General features: G+C 44.9%; 1 protein-coding gene across 1 annotated transcript in view; it reads right to left on the minus strand.

Annotated features, from left to right (window-relative positions):
• The window catches only part of CCKAR (cholecystokinin A receptor), a 72,910-nt gene that overhangs the window by 36,229 nt on the left and 12,745 nt on the right, over window positions 1–23,936 (minus strand). The gene's annotated exons all lie outside the window — the stretch shown is intronic.

Below are 23,936 nucleotides of genomic sequence, written 5' to 3' on the forward strand. Positions count from 1 at the left end.
ATAGAAACTGAACAACGGAACGCAATCGCAGTCAAAACTAACTGCAATTGGGTACCTACTCGCGTGAGTTTGCCGCAACGCATCCGGACCTTATGCGGACACGCTCGTGTGAAAGAGGCCTAACCGTCTTAAAGACGGTGATACAGTTGAATTCAGGAGGGGGGACCTGCGGCCGCCAGCAAGGAACATAAGTACCTAATGGTCCTAGCATTAATTAATGCTGAGAGAATCTGATCATTATGTTCCCAGCGAGTGGCCATGAGGAAGGCTCAGGCAGCCCCATGGGCATCAGTCCACCAGGAAGTTTCCCTGTAGGGTTTCCCTGATCATTACTAAATTTATTGCTCCAGGCTTGTTTTGTGTTTCAGCCAGTGTGTAGCCCCTTGTGCTGATCAGTTGAGGCATAGACTCCAGAAGACATCTGAAGGTGCCCTGTGGTATCTGGCATCAAAACATTAGCAGCAGATCCTCTAAGTCCTGTAAGTTGTGAGGTGAGGCCTCCACGGATGGAACTTGTTTTTCCAGCATATGCTTCAGAGCAGACATGATTGGATTGAGATCTGGGGAATTTTTAAGGTCACGTCATCACCTCGTCATGTTCCTCAAACCGTTCTTGAACAATTTTGCAGTGTGGCCGGGTGCAATATTCTGTTGGAAGAGGCCTCTGTTACGAAATACCGATGTTTAGTTAGGTAGCACGTGTCCAAGTAACATACACTTGAATGCTAAGTCAATGTAGCAAGCAGAATATTGCCCATAGCATCACCCTGACTCCATCGGCTTGCCTTCTTTCATAGTGGATCGTGGTGCTAAATCTTACCCAGGTAAGTGATGCACATGCACCCACTGTCCACATGATGTACAGGAAAACATGGTTCATTAAACCAGGACACTTTCCTCCATTGCTCCGTGGTGCTCACGTGCCTATTGTTCGTAGTGGTCAGCATGGACTCTAGGCCTTCTGACACCTTTCTAATAAAGCCATATCATATCTATCCACAAAAAAAAGATGTGAAAGCACAAAGCAGGGTTATACATAAGAAGCTGCACATGTACACTATGACATGCACAAAAACATGTACATTTTATTGCAGCCAAAAAACAAACATTTCAAATCCTGTATACAGAGATATTCATGGTTACTATCATGGTCAGTAGCCTCCTCAAAGTGTAAGCCCCATGCCCAATCTAACAAAGAGTCCCAGACCAACCAAATAGCCGTAATATAACACAATATGCAATGAAATGGCACACTACAATGTCTGAATCTGTGCATCATGTGCAAATCTAAACGACAGAAACATATATCATGTGTCATCCAATGCACATAATAAGGCAGTTATATAACAATATCATCAAGTGTATGGTCCAAGCTCCAGAGGCTTGCACTATGCCCTGTCCCATGTTTATCCTCGACAACCTCAGGGTAACTTTTTCTGCAAGTTGTGCAAGGATCGTACCAGGTGGACTAGTCTTTATTTTTCCCTAACCCTAACCGAGCTGTAAGAGGGCTTGTTTTTTTGGCAGTATAAGTTTCATTTTGGGGTACATAATACTTTTCTTCACTACAATGGGACTTGTAAAGCTGTTTCTATGCCAGATCACGACACTGGGAATTTTATGCTATGTTATTTTTAAATATAATACTTTAGATCACTTTATATTTTTCTAGAGGGTTAGCATTGTTCTTTATTTTTCTCGACATTCACTGCTAATTAAATAATTTGGGTCGTTATGGACTCAGCAATACAAATCATGTGAACTTTTGAATATAAAAAAAAAATAGAACCACCTGTCTAAAAACTAAAACAGGCCGTGTCCTTAAGGGGTTAAACTAAAGCTCCAATTGCAATAATTTGGGCATGAAAAATGAAGGGCAACATAGTTAATATGATTACACATTGTTACATCTTACATCTTTAGCTAGAACCCATATCATATATATGACTTTCATCAATAATACAGAAAATGTATGAATAACTTATTTTTGCACATTATATACTCACTGTTGGGAAAATTTTTTTTCCTTTTTCCATGTTATAATTGTGATGCTTTTAAAATGAAAAAAAAAATCAAGAAAAAATATTTTTACAAGAAAAAAAAAATTAAAAATGAAGGGCATTTTTTCACTATATACAGCGGTCCCTCAAGTTACAATATTATTTGGTTCCAGGACGACCATTGTATGTTGAAACCATAGTAACTTGAGTTATCGGTTCCAAAGCCCCAAACTGTCATCCAAGATAAGAGAAAATGAAGATTGAAGAAAAATAAGCAGATAACTAAGACAGATAAAACAAGTCCTTACATATAACAGTCAGGAATAGCTGATAACTAGCAACTGATACAGCTACTTTACCGGAGAAGTGACCTTGACTGGTTGGATCTGAGTCTGAGGCATTGTATGCGGAGTCTGGTTTCAACTTACGATGGGTCGGAAAAGACCATTGTATGTAATATTGTATCCTGAGGCCATTGTATGTAATATTGTATCCTGAGGCCATTGTATGTAATATTGTATCCTGAGGGATCACTGTACTAAGCTGCAGAAACATGGATGGCGTTACCTTGGAGGGGGTATGACCATTTGGGCAGAAAAATCCTGATAGAAAATAATATAAACTGCGATGCAAATCCACGCCTGCTCTTCTTGACAGCCCACCAAACGTTGAATACATTTTGCGTAATTTACTCCAATGTAGTTTGGCATGTAACCCCAGTCTTACTATCTCTGCCTCATCTTGTCTTTTATGTAATTGCCTGCATCAATACTAATGTGGATGCTGCGATCTGGATGACTTTTCCTAGTACAGATAATGGCATCTAGAGATATTTTCCATCTGTTGCTCAGTCTAACGCCTCAGCTTTGTACATCATTAGTCCACACAAATAAATGTTATTTCCAGCACTTCCCGTAATATAAAACCCCCTTTATCCCGAAAATAACATGTTATGGTCAACATGATTTCAAATGGTTGCCGATATACCAGCAAAAGTCGGCCTTAAATATTAGGCAAACTGCAATAAGACGTTAAAAGACCAGATCCTCAAAAGACAAAAAAATGTGGAATGTTTCAGAAAACATATCACGGATGCGGACCCATTCACTTGATTGGGTCCGCAATCACGGAGATGCAGAACGGTAGCACGGATTGGAACCCCACGGAAGCACTATGGAGTGCTTCCGTGGTGCTTCTGTCCGTGCCTCCACACCGCAAAAAAAACTACTTGTTCTATTTTTTTGCGGTGCGGACAGATCATAGACCCATTCAAGTTGAATGGGTCTCAATCCGTCCCCGCCGCACGGACGTTGCCCTGCATTGGGGACCACAAATTGCGGCAATCAGCACATCAGTGGCAGCCCATTCCTTCTTATCTTCCTTCACCCTTAATGGATTTACTGCACGGATTTGTGTGTCCGGAAAATCCGCACCATAGGTCATTCACATTGTATTCTATGAGAATTAGAATTTTTCATGCACAGGATGCAGATTTTTTTCAGCGCGGATTCAGACCTACGGTGCGGAATTTAAAATCCGCAGCATGTCAATTTATTTATTTTTTTCTGACCAGATTTTCTCCATTCACTTCAATAGGGAGAGTAGAATCCGCACTGCAGGAAAATCCTCACCAAATCAACATCAAATCCGCACCAATTGATGCGGATTGACCACACAGATTTCCCTGCGCACGTCCGCACATAAATCCTGACCGTGTGCATTTACCCTTAGGCTACATTAATAGGACCATAAGGCTAGGACTACGCAATGACATTTGTCGCACTAATGTCGCGCGACAATTTTTATAATGATAGTCTACGGTGTCGCACAACAATCATGCAACAAAACTTTGTTTGGGTGTCTGGTTTTTGACCCAAAGTTTATAAAAAGCCCTCATGTGCTCATCTTTCTGCAGATGCCACTTTTGAAGTATGCTGTTCATGCCAGGTTTCTTCCCTGAGGAAGGTAATTATTCTGCTCCTTATTTAAATTTGTAAATACCATGAATCTTACTTAAAAAATGGTGTATATTACATGAATTCCACATTAGTTTCTATTTCTGTAAGTGATATTTTAATGTAGAGCCACTTATATTTACAGGTATGATGTGTATTGCTTTTGTAATGTCCCAGAGTGTAATTATCACTTCTTTTGACACCTTGCTACCGTCTCCTATGTGCTAATGTATAGCATCTAATGTATTTTGTGTCATCGCCTAATAATATGCATATTTATTCCTAAAACTGGTTATGTTCATGTAATTGCCTGGTCTACCAGCAGATGGCAGCAACATTGGCAGTGTTAGCTTCCCTGGAGAGGAACTTCCTTGTTCTCTTCCAGCCCTCTCTAGAGAGGGAGGAGTTAGTTAGTTAGAAGTCAGTGTGTAGTCCACCCTCCTTAGGGAGAGGTTATGTGCTGGCTAGTAGAGCACTGCCTGCTCTGCTAGGCCCAGGGGCCCTGCCTCTGAAGTCTACATGGTTGCTTGTCCCCTCCTGGGCTTGCATTACCTTCATCCAAGCTGGAGCTAGAGCTTGAGGTACTCCAAAGCCAGGACAAGAAGTTCCTAGGATTATAAGTAAGACAGACTACAGCTAACGTAAGTTCCAGCAGAAGAGGAAGAGTTTCCTATTTATCCAGCCAAGCATAGCAGGGTTGAGAGAGCTACCGCATAGCAGAGCTGAGATCGTTGCAGAGAAGTTTTTGCCTGCCAAAGTTAAGCCAATATCTGCTGATGACCAAGATATCATTTGGAAGCTGTTTGGATTATCGTTTATGCAAAGTAAAAGCAACTGTTCAACGTTACCACAAGTCTGGACTTTTATTCAACTTGTTCATCATCCAAGTTCGACTACCCCTTTTTGCACTTGCTTCGGACCACTTCACGGCTGGGATCCACGGATATCCAAGTAGGAACACAGTGACACGTGTACATAACATCCACAGAGACTGTAGGCCACCCTGCACCACTCTGGCAATCCTACCTCTGGGTACCAACATTACGATCTACAAAGGGAAGCCTTGTGCTTCCGCGGCTTAACCACAGCTGGCGTCACGTTTACTTGCTCTATAAGAGGGACATATTTCGTAGAAACCTCCTAAGGGGCAAGGGATACCCCAGGAGTGTCCTTAGTGGGCCCGTTGCACTTTCATCTATATACCTTATTTAAATTGAAAAACAAACTGTGAATTCCATATTCTGCAGCATATACAGTTGCAAGAAAAAGTATGTGAACCCTTTGGAATGATATGGATTTCTGCACAAATTGGTCATAAAATGTGATCTGATCTTCATCTAAGTCACAACAATAGACAATCACAGTCTGCTTAAACTAATAACACACAAAGAATTAAATGTTACCATGTTTTTATTGAACACACCATGTAAACATTCACAGTGCAGGTGGAAAAAGTATGTGAACCCTTGGATTTAATAACTGGTTGAACCTCCTTTGGCAGCAATAACTTCAACCAAACGTTTCCTGTAGTTGCAGATTAGACGTGCACAACGGTCAGGAGTAATTCTTGACCATTCCTCCTTACAGAACTATTTCAGTTCAGCAATATTCTTGGGATGTCTGGTGTGAATCGCTTTCTTGAGGTCATGCCACAGCATCCCAATCGGGTTGAGGTCACAGGACTCTGAATGGGCCACTCCAGAAGGCGTATTTTCTTCTGTTTAAGCCATTCTGTTGTTGATTTACTTCTATGCTTTGGGTCGTTGTCCTGTTGCAACACCCATCTTCTGTTGAGCTTCAGCTGGTGGACAGAAGGCCTTAAGTTCTCCTGCAAAATGTCTTGATAAACTTGGGAATTAATTTTTCCTTCGATTATAGCAATCCGTCCAGGCCCTGACGCAGCAAAGCAGCCCCAAACCATGATGCCCCCACCACCATACTTCACAGTTGGGATGAGGTTTTGATGTTGGTGTGCTGTGCCTCTTTTTCTCCACACATAGTGTTGTGTGTTTCTTCCAAACAAATCAACTTTGGTTTCATCTGTCCACAGAATATTTTGCCAGTACTGCTGTGGAACATCCAGGTGCTCTTGTGCAAACTGTAAACATGCAGCAATGTTTTCTTGGACAGCAGTGGCTTCCTCTGTGGTATCCTAACATGAAATCCATTCTTGTTTAGTGTGTTACGTATTGTAGATTCGCTAACAGGGATGCTAGCATATGCCAGAGACATTTGTAAGTCTTTAGCTGACACTCTAGGATTCTTCTTCACCTCATTGAGCAGTCTGCGCTGTGCTCTTGCAGTCATCTTTACAGGACGACCACTCCTAGGGAGAGTAGCAGCAGTGCTGAACTTTCTCCGTTTATAGACAATTTGTCTTACCGTGGACTGATGAACAGCAAGGGTTTTGGAGATACTTTTATAACCCTTTCCAGCTTTATGCAAGTCAAAAATTCTTAATCGTAGGTCTTCTGAGAGCTCTTTTGTGCGAGGCATCATTCACATCAGGCAATGCTTCTTGTGAGAAGCAAACCCAGAACTGGTGTGTGTTTTTTTATAGGGCAGGGCAGCTGTAACCAACACCTCCAATCTCATCTCATTGATTGGACTCCAGTTGTCTGACACCTCACTCCAATTAGCTCTTGGAGATGTCATTAGTCTAGGGCAGGGGTGGCCAACCCGCGGCTCGCGAGCCGCATGCGGCTCCTTGCGCCTTCATTTGCGGCTCGCAGGGGAGCGGTGCGGCCAGCGATTACTCTCCTCTTTGCAGCGGTGGAAGGCTGGAGGATTCAGAGCGCCGAGAGCGGGCACGTGACTCAGTCAATCACTGCAGCCCCGCCTCCTCCGGCGGCAGAGAAGGCGAAGCTGCAGTGCTTGACCCCGCCACCAGCCGCCGATGTGCCCGCCCACGGCCACACCCCCCCATCTGTGAGTGTGTTTGTGTGTGACTGAATGCCCGCCCATAATCTTCCCAGTGCCAGCCCAGCAGCCAGATTCATCAGACCGCAGGCTGGGTCTATGGGGGCGGCAAGAAGTGGCGCAGCAACCAAGGAGGACCTGGTTCCAGTTCTATAGTAAATTTTAATGAATGTTAATGGTGGACAGCAGGGCAGGACAGTGGGCCCTCAATCAGAGCAGCAGTGGCAGAGATAATCACTGAGGCCAGCAGCAGCCTTTTAGTCTGATTATAGCCACTCTGCAGCTTTGGCTCTAATCTGACTGAAATGGCTGCTGCTGGCCTCAGTCTCTCTGCCACTGCTGCTCTGCCTTTTTTTCACAGGTGCCACTGCCCAGCACACAAAGTGTATTTGAGCATATGGGAGGTCGTCTAAGCATGGGTGGTCATCTGAGCATATGGGCGGTCGTCTAAGCATGGGCGGTCATCTGAGCTTAAGGCGGTCATCTGAGCATAGAGCGGTCATCTGAGCATATGGTCGGTCATCTGAGCATAGAGCGGTCATCTGAGCATATGGTCGGTCATCTGAGCATATGGTCGGTCATCTGAGCATAGAGTGGTCATCTGAGCATAAGTCGGTTATCTGAGCATAAGGCGGTTATCTGAGCTTAGACCGGTCATTTGAGCATGGGGCGGTCATCTGAGTATAGAGTGGTCATCTAAGCATATGGGCGGTCATCTAAGCATATGGGCGGTCATCTGAGCATAAGGCGGTCATCTGAGCATAAGGCGGTCATCTGAGCATAAGGCGGTCATCTGAGCATAAGGCGGTCATCTGAGCTTAGACTGGTCATTTGAGCATGGGGCGGTCATCTGAGCATGGGCGGTGATCTGAGTATAGGGCAGTCATCTGAGTATAGGGCAGTCATCTGAGGATAGGGCAGTCATCTGAGCATAGGGCAGTCATCTGAGCATAGGGCAGTCATCTGAGCATAGGGCAGTCATCTGAGCATGGGCGGTCATCTGAAAAAATCTTGAAACACATTATGAAACAAAGATTGCCAGGAGTCTCACTAAAGCTGTCTACATTACAGGTAGGAGAGGTGGTTTAAATGCACTTTTAAATGTTTGATAACTCAATTGCAGTAATACTGTCGTGTGCACGCATATTTATGTAAACGGATAGCTTGTGGCTCCTGGCAGTCATACGATTTTTTTTTTCTGGCTCTTTGTGTCTGTAAGGTTGGCCACCCCTGGTCTAGGGGTTCACATACTTTTTACACCTGCACTGTGAATGTTTACATGGAGTCTTCAATAAAAACATGGTAACATTTAATTCTTTGTGTGGTATTAGTTTAAGCAGACTGTGATTGTCTATTGTTGTGACTTAGATGAAGATCAGATCACATTTTATGACCAATTTGTGCAGAAATCCATATCATTCCAAAGGGTTCACATACTTTTTCTTGCAACTGTATAGTTCCCATTGTGTTTCTTTCCATGTATTTTATCTTTCTCTTATTACCGCTTTTCATGCTCATATATCTGGTATTCTACTTACTTATTAAATAGTGTCCTTCATTTGGCTTACTCTAGCCATGTTTTTTGGCTCAGTCACTACTTTATTTAATGTGGTTTGTGAAGAAATTAGTCTGTGTCTCTTATTTTTTCTATTGAAGCCGGCCATACTTACCATCTAACATCCTGCTAGCTGTCCCTTACTTGGCCTACTAATTTGACCTGCTATTTTTAGGCAGATATTGTTAAGTTGCATCTTTAAAGGGAACCTGTCATCAACTTTATGCTGCTCATACTAACGGCAGCCCATAAGGGTCCATTCACACGTCAGTAGTGTATTGCGGACGCGCAATACACCCGGCCGGCACCCCCATAGAACTGCCTATTCTTATCCGCAATTGCGGACAAGAAAAGAACATGTTCTATTTTTTTTGGGAGCCGCAGACCGGAAGATCGGGGCCGCGCTCCAGAAATGCAGATGCGGACAGCACACTGTGTGCTGTCCTCATTTCTTCCAGCCCCATAGAGAATGAATAGCAACATAGCGGAACGGATCTGGACCCATTCTACGGACATGTGAATGGATCCTTAGGTAGAGACAGGTGAGTTGATTTCAGCGGTCTGTCATTTATAAGTTGAAAGTAAGTGGTTGCCGAGAACCAACATCACAATCATTGCAGACTGGGCCTGGAATAGAGTCCCGTCCACCTGAGAAGAGTCATGGAATTCCTGCCCACCTGCTGATGGCTGACAGTCTTCTACCTAGTTTTCTCTCTTTCTCTCTAGGAGAGACCTGCCAATCCTCAGCAGATGGACAAGGAGAGCAGGAGATTATGAATAACTAGGACTCTTCTCAGGTAGATTTGACTCTTTTCAAGGTCTGGGCTGCAATGATTATGATGCTGGTTCTCAGCAACCACTTACTTTTAGCTGACGAGTGACACACCGCTGACATCAGCATTTCTGTCACTACTTTATACTGCCCTCAGTGGGGTCAGCATAAAGTTGATGACAGGTTCCCTTTAACTTTTCACGGTGGTGTAAATTGTGGCAAAGCTTATTGCTCCTGGATGGGATTTTTGGGTGGTATATAAGGTTGGCTCAGACTGACTTTGAATTTATACATATAATTTATGAACATTGTCTTGGTGCTTGTCTTGGAGCTGCAAGTCTATATAGTTGAGCAGTGTATGCAGTGGTGCTGTATGTGTGTGTGTCTGTGTGTAGTTGAGCAGTGTATGCAGTGGTGCTGTGTATGTGTGTGTGTAGTTGAGCAGTGTATGCAGTGGTGCAGTGTGTGTGTGTGGTTGAGCAGTGTATGCAGTGGTGCTGTGTATGTGTGTGTAGTTGAGCAGTGTATGCAGTGGTGCAGTGTGTGTGTGTGTGTGTGTGTGTGTGTAGTTGAGCAGTGTATGCAGTGGTGCTGTATGTGTGTGTGTAGTTGAGCAGTGTATGCAGTGGTGCTGTGTATCTGTGTGTGTGTAGTTGAGCAGTGTATGCAGTGGTGCTGTGTATGTGTGTAGTTGAGCAGTGTATGCAGTGGTGCTGTATGTATGTGTGTGTAGTTGTTCAGTGTATGCAGTGGTGCTGTGTGTGTGTAGTTGTTCAGTGTATGCAGTGGTGCTGAGTGTGTGTGTGTGTAGTTGAGCAGTGTATGCAGTATTGCTGTATGTGTGTGTGTAGTTGTTCAGTGTATGCAGTGGTGCTGAGTGTGTGTGTGTAGTTGAGCAGTGTATGCAGTATTGCTGTATGTGTGTGTGTAGTTGTTCAGTGTATGCAGTGGTGCTGAGTGTGTGTGTAGTTGAGCAGTGTATGCAGTATTGCTGTATGTATGTGTGTGTGTAGTTGAGCAGTGTATGCAGTGGTGCTGTGTGTGTGTAGCTGAGCATTGTATGCAGTGGCGCTGAGTGTGTGTGTGTGTGGTGGTATACGGGGAGAAAAACAGAACTGGATCGCACATCCACAATGCTATGCTTAGATCCTAAAAAACTCCCTTCTTGGCGCAATATTAAATATTAAGTGTACAACCCCCTATACTGCATGCTTACCACATCAAGGTTGCCTCTTAGGCCTCATGCACACGACCGTTGTACTGGTCCGCATCTGAGCCGCAGTTTTTGCGGCTCGGGTGCGGACCTATTCACTTCAATGGGGCCCCAAAAGATGCAGACAGCACTTCATGTGCTGTCCGCATCCGTTGCTCCGTTCTGTAGCCCCGCAAAAAATATATAACATGTCCTATTCTTGTCTGTTTTGCAGACAAGAATAGGCATTTCTACAATGGGTCGCCTGTTCCGTTCCGCAAATTGCAGAAGGCACACAGACGGCTTTCGTGTTTTGCGGATCTGCAATTTGCGGACTGCAAAAAAACTGAACGGTGTCGTGTAAATGAGGCCCTAGAGTGGGACCTACTCTTCTTCTTTATTACTGGTATCAGCACTCCACCCATTCGGCACAGGTGGTTTTAATTTAGCAGGAGTCTGCATATAAGCGGTAATTGACCTGTAGCTCCTGATAGCAATGGACATGTTGTGCTAGACAACTGTTCAGATGGTGCAGTACTGCATGGTGGCCTTTGTTTTTGTGGCGCTGTGCTGGTTGGTTGGTGGGACCCAGTGCCGTGGGTGACATTGTCGGATGGCGGGGTTGCTGTTTGACTTCTGGGTCCTGACGCCCACTAGGGCAGTGCCACGTTGTTGCCGCACTGTGCTGCGCCTTTTTGTCAGAGTAGGTCCCATTGGCGTGGTGAGTGGGCTTATGCCTTTTGATCAAAATGTACACTAATGCCTCTTGTACAGCATGCAGTATGGGGGGCTGTACACTTTAATATCGCGCTGAGAAGCGAGTTTAATTAGATCAAAGCATAGCATTGTGGATGTGCGATCCAGTTCTGTTTTTCTCCCCTTGATATAAGTGTATGCAGTGGTGCTGGATGTGTGTGTGTGTAGTAGGGCAGTGTATGCAGTCGTGCTTGATCTGTGTGTGTGTGTAGTAGAGCAGTGTATGCAGTGGTGCTGGATGTGTGTGTGTGTGTGTGTGTGTAGTAGAGCAGTGTATGCAGTGGTGCTGGATGTGTGTGTGTAGTTGAGCAGTGTATGCAGTGGTGCTGTGTGTATATATATATATATACACTCACCTAAAGAATTATTAGGAACACCATACTAATACGGTGTTGGACCCCCTTTTGCCTTCAGAACTGCCTTAATTCTACGTGGCATTGATTCAACAAGGTGCTGATAGCATTCTTTAGAAATGTTGGCTCATATTGATAGGATAGCATCTTGCAGTTGATGGAGATTTGAGGGATGCACATCCAGGGCACGAAGCTCCCGTTCCACCACATCCCAAAGATGCTCTATTGGGTTGAGATCTGGTGACTGTGGGGCCATTTTAGTACAGTGAACTCATTGTCATGTTCAAGAAACCAATTTGAAATGATTTGAGCTTTGTGACATGGTGCATAATCCTGCTGGAAGTAGCCATCAGAGGATGGGTACATGGTGGTCATGAAGGGATGGACATGGACAGAAACAATGCTCAGGTAGCCCGTGTCATTTAAACGATGGCCAATTGGCACTAAGGGGCCTAAAGTGTGCCCAGAAAACATCCCCCACTCCATTACACCACCACCACCAGCCTGCACAGTGGTAACAAGACATGATAGATGCATGTTCTCATTCTGTTTACGCCAAATTCGGACTCTACCATTTGAATGTCTCAACAGAAATCGAGACTCATCAGACCAGGCAACATTTTTCCAGTCTTCAACAGTCCAATTTTGGTGAGCTCGTGCAAATTGTAGCCTCTTTTTCCTATTTGTAGTGGAGATGAGTGGTACCCGGTGGGGTCTTCTGCTGTTGTAGCCCACCTTTCTTTCCCATTCTGACATTCAGTTTGGAGATCAGGAGATTGTCTTGACCAGGACCACAACCCTACATGCATTGAAGCAACTGCCATGTGATTGGTTGACTAGATAATCGCATTAATGAGAAATAGAACAGGTGTTCCTAATAATTCTTTAGGTGAGTGTATGTGTGTGTGTGTAGTAGAGCAGTGTATGCAGTGGTGCTGAGTGTGTGTGTGTGTGTGTAGTAGAGCAGTGTATGCAGTGGTGCTAGATGTGTGTGTGTGTGTGTGTGTGTGTGTGTAGTAGATCAGTGTATGCAGTGGTGCTAGATGTGTGTGTAGTAGAGCAGTGTATGCAGTGGTGCTAGATGTGTGTGTAGTAGAGCAGTGTATGCAGTGGTGCTAGATGTGTGTGTAGTAGAGCAGTGTATGCAGTGGTGCTCGATGTGTGTGTAGTAGAGCAGTGTATGCAGTGGTGCTGGATGTGTGTGTGTGTGTAGTAGAGCAGTGTATGCAGTGGTGCTAGATGTGTGTGTAGTAGAGCAGTGTATGCAGTGGTGCTAGATAATTTGAATTGTCACAGTGTCTTATTATGTTCTTTCGTTCTAAAATGTGGCTTGTCATTAAGTTCCAGAATGGCTGCATCCCGCTTAGATGTGGACAATGAAATTCTAATCAGTCTGCAGTAACGCTGGGTTCAGACCTGAGCGTTCTGAAAGGAGCGCTCTGTATGCGCGATTGTATGGGCGTTTGCAATCGCGCATACAGAGACAAGCGAACGCCCATTGTCGCGCGTTCCCAAAAGTTTATGTACGGGATTGCGCGACAAGACGCCCCAAAGAAGCTCATGTACTTCTTGGGGCGTCGGGCGTTTTACAAGGCGATCGTACACGCTGTAAAACGCCCAGGTGAGAACCATTCCCATAGGGAATCATTGTTTTTTTTCCTCGTTGAGCGTTTTACAGTGCGTAGGAACGCGCTGTAAAACGCTCAGGTGTGAACCCAGCGTAAGGGTACAGAGGGGCGTTAACCAGTGAGGGTGTGTCCCTGCAGACACTCACTCCATCCAGGCAGTGCTGCCATTGACAGACTGTGCTGGGGCACACCACCAACTGATTACCACCCCTCTGTATTCCTCTTACAGATTGCTGCCAATTCATTCATAACTTCTAGTAGACATAATAAAGGAACGGCACAACATAGTCATAAGAATAGATGCTCCAGAATTGTTATTACATGGGGAATGCCTGTAGCTATTAAAGGAGTGGTGAAAGATCCTCTTTAACATAAGGTAAAGGCTATGTTGAAAGAGCCATTTGTCCAGAAATAATGTAGAACACGTTCAATACCTCAAGTTACTAAGTATGCAAAACAGAAAGCACCAAAGAAAACCATAAAAAGGGACAGCATTTATTGTAATGAAAAGAGAGCTTACCGCACATAAAGTGCATAGTTGACTCGCTGATTACATAATGTATAACTGTCAAAATAATTTAGTTTATTTCATGTTAAAAGGAAATTGGTCAAAAGGGACCGCTGCTATCCCTTCTGAATAAATGTGTTTGCACATCAAAAAAGTGTATGAGCATTATTGTTGCAAAAAAGACACATTGGTACAGTAGACCACAAGATCAAATACATTTCAATCACATCTTAAATAGAATCAAGCTGCCAGGGTAGAGCGCCTTCTGGCGACATAAAATAGGCAGCAAATTAATCAGGAAGCAACATTGAACGTCGTGTAGAATGGTAAGGCTGGTTTCACACGGGCGTTGCGGGAAAAGGTGCGGGTGCGTTGCGGGAACATGCGCGATTTTTCGGCGCGAGTGCAAAACATTGTAATGCGTTTTGCACACGCATGAGAAAAATCGGCATGTTTGGTACCCAGACCCGATCAGGGTTGTGTAGATTGTATTATTTTCCCTTATAACATGGTTATAAGGGAAAATAATAGCATTCTTATTACAGAATGCATAGTACAATAGCGCTGGAGGGGTTAAAAAAAATAAAAAATTATTTAACTCCACTTGCTCGCGCAGCCGGCATCTCTTCTGTCTTCTTCTTTGCTGTGTACAGGAAAAGGAACTTTGGTGACGTCACTCTGGTCATCACATGGTCCGTCACATGATCTTTTACCATGGTGATGGATCCTGTGACGGACCATGTGATGACCAGAGTGACGTACACAGCACAGAAGAAGACAGAAGAGATGCCGGCTGCACGAGGAAGTGGATTAAGGTGAGTTAAATTATTATAATATTTTCTTTAACCCCTCCAGCGCTATTGTACTATGCATTCTGTATTAAGAATGCTATTATTTTCCCTTATAAGCATGTTATAAGGGAAAATAATAATGATTGGGTATCCATCCCGATCGTCTCCTAGCAACTGTGCGTGAAAAACGCACCGCATCCGCACTTGCTTGCGGATGCTTGCAATTTTCACACAGCCCCATTCACTTCTATGGGGCCTGCGTTGCGTGAAAAACGCACAATATAGAGCATGCTGCGATTTTCACACAACGCATAAGTGATGCGTGAAAATCACCGCTCACGTGCAAAGCCCCATAGAAATGAATGGGTCCGGATTCAGTGTGGGTGCAATGCGTACAACTCACGCATTTCACCCCCGCGCGGAAAACTCGCCCGTGTGAAAGGGGCCTAAGGCCTCATGCACACGAACGTATTTTTTAACGTCCCGCAAAACGTGGTTCCGTTGTACCGTGATCCGTGCCCGTTTTTTCTTCCGTGGGTCTGCCGTGATTTTTGGAGGATCCACGGACATGAAAGATGAAAAAAAAATCTAAGTCAAGTTTGCCATTGAAATGATAGGAAAAAACGGACACGGATCACGGATGACAATCTTGTGTGCATCCGTGATTTTCACGGACCCATTGACTTGAATGGGCCCGTGAACCGTTAGCCGTGAAAAAAATAGGACAGGTTATATTTTTTTCACGGCCTCGAAACACGGGTCACGGGCGCGGTGTAAAAACGGTGCACAAGCCGAGTTTTCAACGGCCCCATTGAAAGTCAATGGAGCCGCAGAAAAAAACGTCTAACGGCACAACGGCCACGGGTGCACACAACGGTCGTGTGCATGAGGCCTAAGGGTGATGTTGGAATCCTGGGAAGGGAATAGTTAAAGTGTCTGAATCCTGGCATTCATCATGAAGGCGCAACAAATGGTGCAAAACACAAGCACATTTCACTATAAGTTCAGCAGTAACAGCAGAAACATTCATGGCAGTGTGAAAAATCCGCCATTTAGCGGCTAATATCCCAAATGCACATTCAACAACCCTACGTGCACGACATAACCTATAATTAAATACACGCTTTACCAGAGAGAGATTGCTTTGTGGGTAGGGGCGCATTATATGTTCGGATAATGCAAACGCCTCATCCCCAACAAAAATAAAAGGCATTGGTAGTCCCAAGGTCCCTGGGAGAGCAGCATTTGGCGGAATGTTAAGGGAACCTTCATGGAGGCGACTTCCAAATGCAGATAGACTCAGAAGATTAGAGTCGCTACTACTGCCATATCCGCCAACTTCAATCACTGTAAAACAGTAGTTGCTGTCCACCGGGGCCAGAAGAAAAATTGAAGAATATGTTTTTAAATTATAGAATCGAGAACCACTTAAAGGCGGCTTTTGAAGTCTAATATGTTTCCCATCGAAGGCCCCAAGACAATTTGGAAAATTAGTTGTTGACAAAACCCAGAAGCTTTTTCGAACCACATTGCTTCAGTGGGCTCAGGCATAACAACGTCTTTCAAGTTCTGCCATATAGCCTCACACGTTTCCTTCACAATAACACGAATTGTGGATTTGCCACAGAGATACTTAAAATGTAATGAAGAGAAACCAGTAGCTAAATATCTGTTGGTTGAAAAAAACACTATCAGATTTCTGAATTGGAATACATATATAAACTAAAATAATAAAAAAAAAAAAAAAAATTACCTCAAAGTTAGGCCTCATGCACACGACCGTTGTGTGCATCCGTGGCCGTTGTGCCGTTTTCCGTTTTTTTTCGCGGACCCATTGACTTTCAATGGGTCCGTGGAAAAATCTGAAAATGCACCGTTTTGCAGCCGAGGCCGTGATCCGTGTATCCTGTCCGTCAAAAAAATATGACCTGTCCTATTTTTTTGACGGACAACGGTTCACGGACCCATTCAAGTCAATGGGTCCGTGAAAGAACACGGATGCACACAAGATTGGCATCCGTGTCCGTGATCCGTGGCCGTAGGTTGCTTTCATACAGACGGATCCGAAGATCCGTCTGCATAAAAGCTTTTTCTGATCTAAGTTTTCACTTCGTGAAAACTCATTTCCGACAGTATATTCTAACACAGAAGCGTTCCCATGGTGATGGGGACGCTTCTAGTTAGAATACACTGCAAACTTTGTACAAGACTGCCCCCTGCTGCCTGGCTGCACCCGATCTCTTACAGGGGGATATGATAGCACAATTAACCCCTTCAGGTGCGGCACCTAAAGGGGTTAATTGTACTATCATATTCCCCTGTAAGAGATCAGGGCTGCCAGGCAGCAGGGGGCAGACCCCCCCCCTCCCCAGTTTGAATATCGTTGGTGGCACAGTGTGCGCCCACCATCGCCCCCCTCCCTCCCTCTATTGTAATAAATCGTTGGTGGCACAGTGTGCCCCCACCATCGCCCCCCCCTCTCTCTATTGTATTAAATCGTTGGTGGCACAGTGTGCCAACCACCATCGCCCCCCCCCTCCCTCTATAGCAGTAACATTGGTGGCAGTGTGCGGTCTCCCATCCCCCCCCCCATCATTGGTGGCAGCGGAGTTCCGATCGGAGTCCCAGTTTAATCGCTGGGGCTCCGATCGGTAACCATGGCAACCAGGAAGCTACTGCAGCCCTGGTTGCCATGGTTACTTAGCAATAGTACAACAGTAGAAGATTCATACTTACCTGCTTGCTGCTGCGATGTCTGTGAACGGCCGGGAGCTCCTCCTACTGGTAAGTGACAGTTCTTTAGCAATGCGCTAAAGCCAGCCCTACAATTGTAGGGCTGGCTGCCAGGCAGCAGGGGGCAGACCCCCCCCCTCCCCAGTTTGAATATCGTTGGTGGCACAGTGTGCGCCCCCCATCGGGCCCCCCCTTCCTCCCTCTAATGTTAGAAATCGTTGGTGCCAACCACCATCGCCCCCCCTCCCTCCCTCTATTGTATTAAATCGTTGGTGGCACAGTGTGCCAACCACCATCGCCCCCCCCCTCTATAGCAGTAACAACATTGGTGGCAGTGTGCGGTCTCCCATTCCCCCCCCCATCATTGGTGGCAGCGGAGTTCTGATCGGAGTCCCAGTTTAATTGCTGCTGCGATGTCTGTGAACGGCCGGGAGCTCCTCCTACTGGTAAGTGAAAGGTCTGTGCGGCGCATTGCTAAAGAACTGTCACTTACCAGTAGGAGGAGCTCCCGGCCGTTCGCAGACATCGCAGCAGCAAGCAGGTAAGTATGAATCTTATACTGTTGTACTATTGCTAAGTAACCATGGCAACCAGGGCTGCAGTAGCTTCCTGGTTGCCATGGTTACCGATCGGAGCCCCAGCGATTAAACTGGGACTCCGATCGGAACTCCACTGCCACCAATGATGGGGGGGGGGGAATGGGAGGCCGCACACTGCCACCAATGTTGTTACTGCTATAGAGGGAGGGGGGGCCGATGGTGGGGGCACACTGTTGCCACCAACGATTTATTACAATAGAGGGAGGGAGAGGGGGGGGGGGGATGGTGGGGGCACACTGTGCCACCAACGATTTATTACAATAGAGGGAGGGAGGGGGGGGGCGATGGTGGGCGCACACTGTGCCACCAACGATATTCAAACTGGGGAGGGGGGGGGGCTGCTGCCTGGCAGCCCTGATCTCTTACAGGGGAATATGATAGTACAATTAACCCCTTTAGGTGCCGCACCTGAAGGGGTTAATTGTGCTATCATATCCCCCTGTAAGAGATCGGGTGCTGCCAGGCAGCAGGGGGCAGTCTTGTACAAAGTTTGCAGTGTATTCTAACTAGAAGCGTCCCCATCACCATGGGAACGCTTCTGTGTTAGAATATACTGTCGGAAATGAGTTTTCACGAAGTGAAAACTTAGATCAGAAAAAGCTTTTATGCAGACGGATCTTCGGATCCGTCTGTATGAAAGCAACCTACGGCCACGGATCACGGACACGGATGCCAATCTTGTGTGCATCCGTGTTCTTTCAAGGACCCATTGACTTGAATGGGTCCGTGAACCGTTGTCCGTCCAAAAAATAGGACAGGTCATATTTTTTTGACGGACAGGATACACGGATCACGGCCTCGGCTGCAAAACGGTGCATTTTCCGATTTTTCCACGGACCCATTGAAAGTCAATGGGTCCGCGAAAAAAAACAGAAAACGGCACCCGTGGCCGTTGTGCCGTTAGACGTTTTTTTCTGCGGCTCCATTGACTTTCAATGGGGCCGTTGAAAACTCGGCTTGTGCACCGTTTTTACACCGCGCCCGTGACCCGTGTTTCGAGGCCGTGAAAAAAATATAACCTGTCCTATTTTTTTCACGGCTAACGGTTCACGGGCCCATTCAAGTCAATGGGTCCGTGAAAATCACGGATGCACACAAGATTGTCATCCGTGTCCGTGATCCGTGTCCGTGATCCGTATCCGTTTTTTTCTATCATTTCAATGGCAAACTTGACTTAGATTTTTTTTTCATCTTTCATGTCCGTGGATCCTCCAAAAATCACGGCAGACCCACGGAAGAAAAAACGGGCACGGATCACGGTACAACGGAACCACGTTTTGCGGGACGTTAAAAAATACGTTCGTGTGCATGAGGCCTTATACAGATTTTTTCCTGAGGAGAAATGGGCAGCCTCGTATTAGCCTCTTGCCGTGTCAAATGCACACGGAGAAAGATCCAGCAAATAATCAAAGACTGTAATGTGCATACGATAATAATTTAGAAATTTCTGTGGATAACGGCGTAAATTACTAAATAGCAACTCAAAATGCCCTTTAGTTAAACGCTGAGAGTTTATAGGATGTACCCAAGTGCGTCCCTTCAAAGCCTGCCTCCTCCTTCTTTGCTCATAATCCACAAGATGGGAACCCAATATAAAGTACAAAATAATTTTTGCATCCATTTCACAAAATCACACCACTTGCAAGGTAGTCAGTCATCATTCTTGTGCCCATAAGTCAATTTTTTTAACTGAGGAAAGTGGTTTGTCGCGCGACATACAGTCGTGGCCAAAAGTTTTGAGAATTACATAAATTTTGGAAATTGGAAAAGTTGGTGCTTAAGTTTTTATAATAGCAATTTGCATATACTCCAGAATGTTATGAAGAGTGATCAGATGAATTGCATAGTCCTTCTTTGCCATTAAAATTAACTTAATCCCCAAAAAACCTTTCCACTGCATTTCATTGCTGTCATTAAAGGACCTGCTGAGATCATTTCAGTAATCGTCTTGTTAACTCAGGTGACTCAGGTAACTCAGGTGAGAATGTTGACGAGCACAAGGCTGGAGATCATTATGTCAGGCTGATTGGGTTAAAATGGCAGACTTGACCTGTTAAAAGGAGGGTGATGCTTGAAATCATTGTTCTACCATGGTGACCTGCAAAGAAACGCGTGCAGCCATCATTGCGTTGCATAAAAATGGCTTCACAGGCAAGGATATTGTGGCTACTAAGATTGCACCTCAATCAACAATTTATAGGATCATCAAGAACTTCAAGGAAATAGGTTCAATTCTTGTTAAGAAGGCTTCAGGGCGTCCAAGAAAGTCCAGGAAGCGCCAGGATCGTCTCCTAAAGAGGATTCAGCTGCGGGATTGGAGTGCCACCAGTGCAGAGCTAGCTCAGGAATGGCAGCAGGCAGGTGTGAGCGTATCTGCACGCACAGTGAGGCGAAGTATTTTGGAAGATAGCCTGGTGTCAAGAAGGGCAGCAAAGAAGCCACTTCTCTCCAAAAAAAACATCAGGGACAGATTGATCTTCTGCAGAAAATATGGTGAATGGACTGCTGAGGACTGGGGCAAAGTCATATTCTCCGATGAAGCCTCTTTCCGATTGTTTGGGGCATCAGGAAAAAGGCTTGTCCAGAGAAGAAAAGGTGAGCGCTACCATCAGTCCTGTGGCATGCCAACAGTAAAGCATCCTGGGACCATTCATGTGTGGGGTTGCTTCTCATCCAAGGGAGTGGGCTCACTCACAATTTTGCCCCAAAACACAGCCATGACTAAAGAATGGTACCAAAACACCCTCCAACAGCAACTTCTTCCAACAACAGTTTGGTGAAGAACATGCATTTTCCAGCACGATGGAGCACCGGCTCGGGGACCAAAACGTTGACATTTTGGGTCCATGGCCTGGAAACTCCCCAGATCTTAATCCCATTGAGAACTTGTGGTCAATCCTCAAGAGGCGGGTGGACAAACAAAAACCCACTAATTCTGACAAACTCCAAGAAGTAATTATGAAAGAATGGGTTGCTATCAGTCAGGAATTGGCCCAGAAGTTGATTGAGAGCATGCCCAGTCGAATTGCAGAGGTCCTGAAAAAGAAGGGCCAACACTGCAAATACTGACTCTTTGCATAAATGTCATGTAATTGTCGATAAAAGCCTTTGAAACGTATGAAGTGCGTGTAATTATATTTCACTACATCACAGAAACAACTGAAACAAAGATCTAAAAGCAGTTTAGCAGCAAACTTCGTGAAAACTAATATTTGTGTCATTCTCAAAACTTTTGGCCACGACTGTACATGCGACTGCGCGTCGCATGCAAGTCGCAAAACAAATGTCGTCGTGTAGCCCTAGCCTAATTGTGGACAAGAATAGGACAGGCTCTATATTTTTTGCAGGGCCGTGGAACGGAACTACGGATGCGGACATCACACAGTGTGCTGTCCGCATCTTTTGCGGCATCATTGAAAAGAGTGGGTCCGCACCCGTTCTGCAAAATTACGTACGGTCGTGTGAATGTAGCCTAAACCTAAATCTGCACCAGTTCACACCTGGCGTAAATTTCAAGCATCATTTATGCCAGAAAACTGGCGTAAAGCACGATAAATGTGCTGTGGCCAATTGCCCCTCCCACACTTCACGTCATGCCCCATTTTTGGAAAGTGTGGAGGGCGGTGTAGAAGTGCCACTCCCACCTAGATTTAGGCGCAATGGCGTTTAAGACGTTGAAAACCTGGGGTCTGCAACTTATTTATGCCAGAAAACTGGTGGAAATGATACATTTCCTCTAAAATCCTTATTCTCCATCTCCACAGGCTGCTAGGGAATGCTGGGAGTTATAATTTTGCAATAGCTGGAGCGCTGGAGATTACAACTCTACATCACAAATATTATGTGAACAGGATCTTATTTTTATATGTTTGGGACATCAACCTGAGGGCCCCCTTTGGTAACCAGAGAAGATATGAAAAACCGCAGCACTCCCAGTCTTGAATCTAATCTTGCGTTTATTAACACTGAAAAAGATAGCAGCGTTTCGACACCAAGGTCTTTTTCAAGTTTTTTTTTTGGTGCGTTTTATTTTTCTGGTGTCCAGTCCAGAAAGTGATTTACAGTTTCCAGCAGCTATTTCGGACTTACCTTATTTGTAGTAGTCATCTGGTAAGCTTCCTAAACTTGATTCTATCTTATTTTAGGACAACATTGGGGCTTTAGTTGTGAATATTTGACCAAGATAAATGAGGGATTTTAGTTCCTTCGAGCACACACACTTAGCCTTACCAATGGCATTGCCCTAAACCTCTGAAAATGCCAGGGTCCTGGCGAAACATATTGGGGGGCAGTGATTACCATGTTTTTATTAGCAGGTAGCTGCTGGTACAGATAGTGAATACCTACTGAGATAGATATCGGGAGCAGTAGTGCACACTATCACGATTCTCACTCCTGAGATTCAAACAGTACAGTATATATATATATATATATATATATATATAGTGACTGCCTTGCTGGGTTTTAATAGAGCACCAAGATCTTATGAATTTGTGAACATTGGGGCTTTGGAGCCAATGACTAGTTTTCCATAAAGTTATGGTCTCAAGTTACAGTGGATTCAATTACAATGGTCATCCCAAAATCTATTAATATTCTATCTTGAGGGACCATTGTAATGGTAATATTTATCAGTGTAGGACAGTATTATCTAGGTATAACTACAGGTCCTTTTAAAAAAATTAGCATATTGTGATAAAGTTCATTATTTTCTGTAATGTACTGATAAACATTAGACTTTCATATATTTTAGATTCATTACACACCAACTGAAGTAGTTCAAGCCTTTTATTGTTTTAATATTGATAATTTTGGCATACAGCTCATGAAAACCCAAATTTCCTATCTCTAAAAATTAGCATATTTCATCCGACCAATAAAAGAAAAGTGTTTTTAATACAAAAAAAGTCAACCTTCAAATAATTATGTTCAGTTATGCACTCAATACTTGGTCGGGAATCCTTTTGCAGAAATGACTGCTTCAATGCGGCGTGGCATGGAGGCAATCAGCCTGTGGCACTGCTGAGGTGTTATGGAGGCCCAGGATGCTTCGATAGCGGCCTTAAGCTCATCCAGAGTGTTGGGTCTTGCGTCTCTCAACTTTCTCTTCCCAATATCCCACAGATTCTCTATGGGGTTCAGGTCAGGAGAGTTGGCAGGCCAATTGAGCACAGTAATACCATGGTCAGTAAACCATTTACCAGTGGTTTTGGCACTGTGAGCAGGTGCTAGGTCGTGCTGAAAAATGAAATCTTCATCTCCATAAAGCTTTTCAGCAGATGGAAGCATGAAGTGCTCCAAAATCTCCTGATGGCTAGCTGCATTGACCCTGCCCTTGATAAAACACAGTGGACCAACACCAGCAGCTGACATGGCACCCCAGACCATCACTGACTGTGGGTACTTGACACTGGACTTCAGGCATTTTGGCATTTCCCTCTCCCCAGTCTTCCTCCAGACTCTGGCACCTTGATTTCCGAATGACATGCAACAGTCCAGTGCTGCTTCTCTGTAGCCCAGGTCAGGTGCTTCTGCCGCTGTTTCTGGTTAAAAAGTGGCTTGACCTGGGGAATGCGGCACCTGTAGCCCATTTCCTGCACACGCCTGTACACGGGGGCTCTGGATGTTTCTACTCCAGACTCAGTCCACTGTTTCCGCAGGTCCCCCAAGGTCTGGAATCGGTCCTTCTCCACAATCTTCCTCAGGGTCCGGTCACCTCTTCTCGTTGTGCAGCGTTTTCTGCCACACTTTTTTCTTCCCACAGACTTCCCACTGAGGTGCCTTGATACAGCACTCTGGGAACAGCCTATTCGTTCAGAAATTTCTTTCTGTGTCTTACCCTCTTGCTTGAGGGTGTCAATGATGGCCTTCTGGACAGCAGTCAGGTCGGCAGTCTTACCCATGATTGCGGTTTGGAGTAATGAACCAGGCTGGGAGTTTTTAAAAGCCTCAGGAATCTTTTGCAGGTGTTTAGAGTTAATTAGTTGATTCAGATGATTAGGTTAATAGCTCGTTTAGAGAACCTTTTCATGATATGCTAATTTTTTGAGATAGGAATTTGGGGTTTTCATGAGCTGTATGCCAAAATCATCAATATTAAAACAATAAAAGGCTTGAACTACTTCAGTTGGTGTGTAATGAATCTAAAATATATGAAAGTCTAATGTTTATCAGT

This window comes from Bufo gargarizans, chromosome 1 (assembly GCF_014858855.1).
Source record: "Bufo gargarizans isolate SCDJY-AF-19 chromosome 1, ASM1485885v1, whole genome shotgun sequence".
In the NCBI taxonomy this organism is placed as follows: Eukaryota; Metazoa; Chordata; class Amphibia; order Anura; family Bufonidae; genus Bufo; species Bufo gargarizans.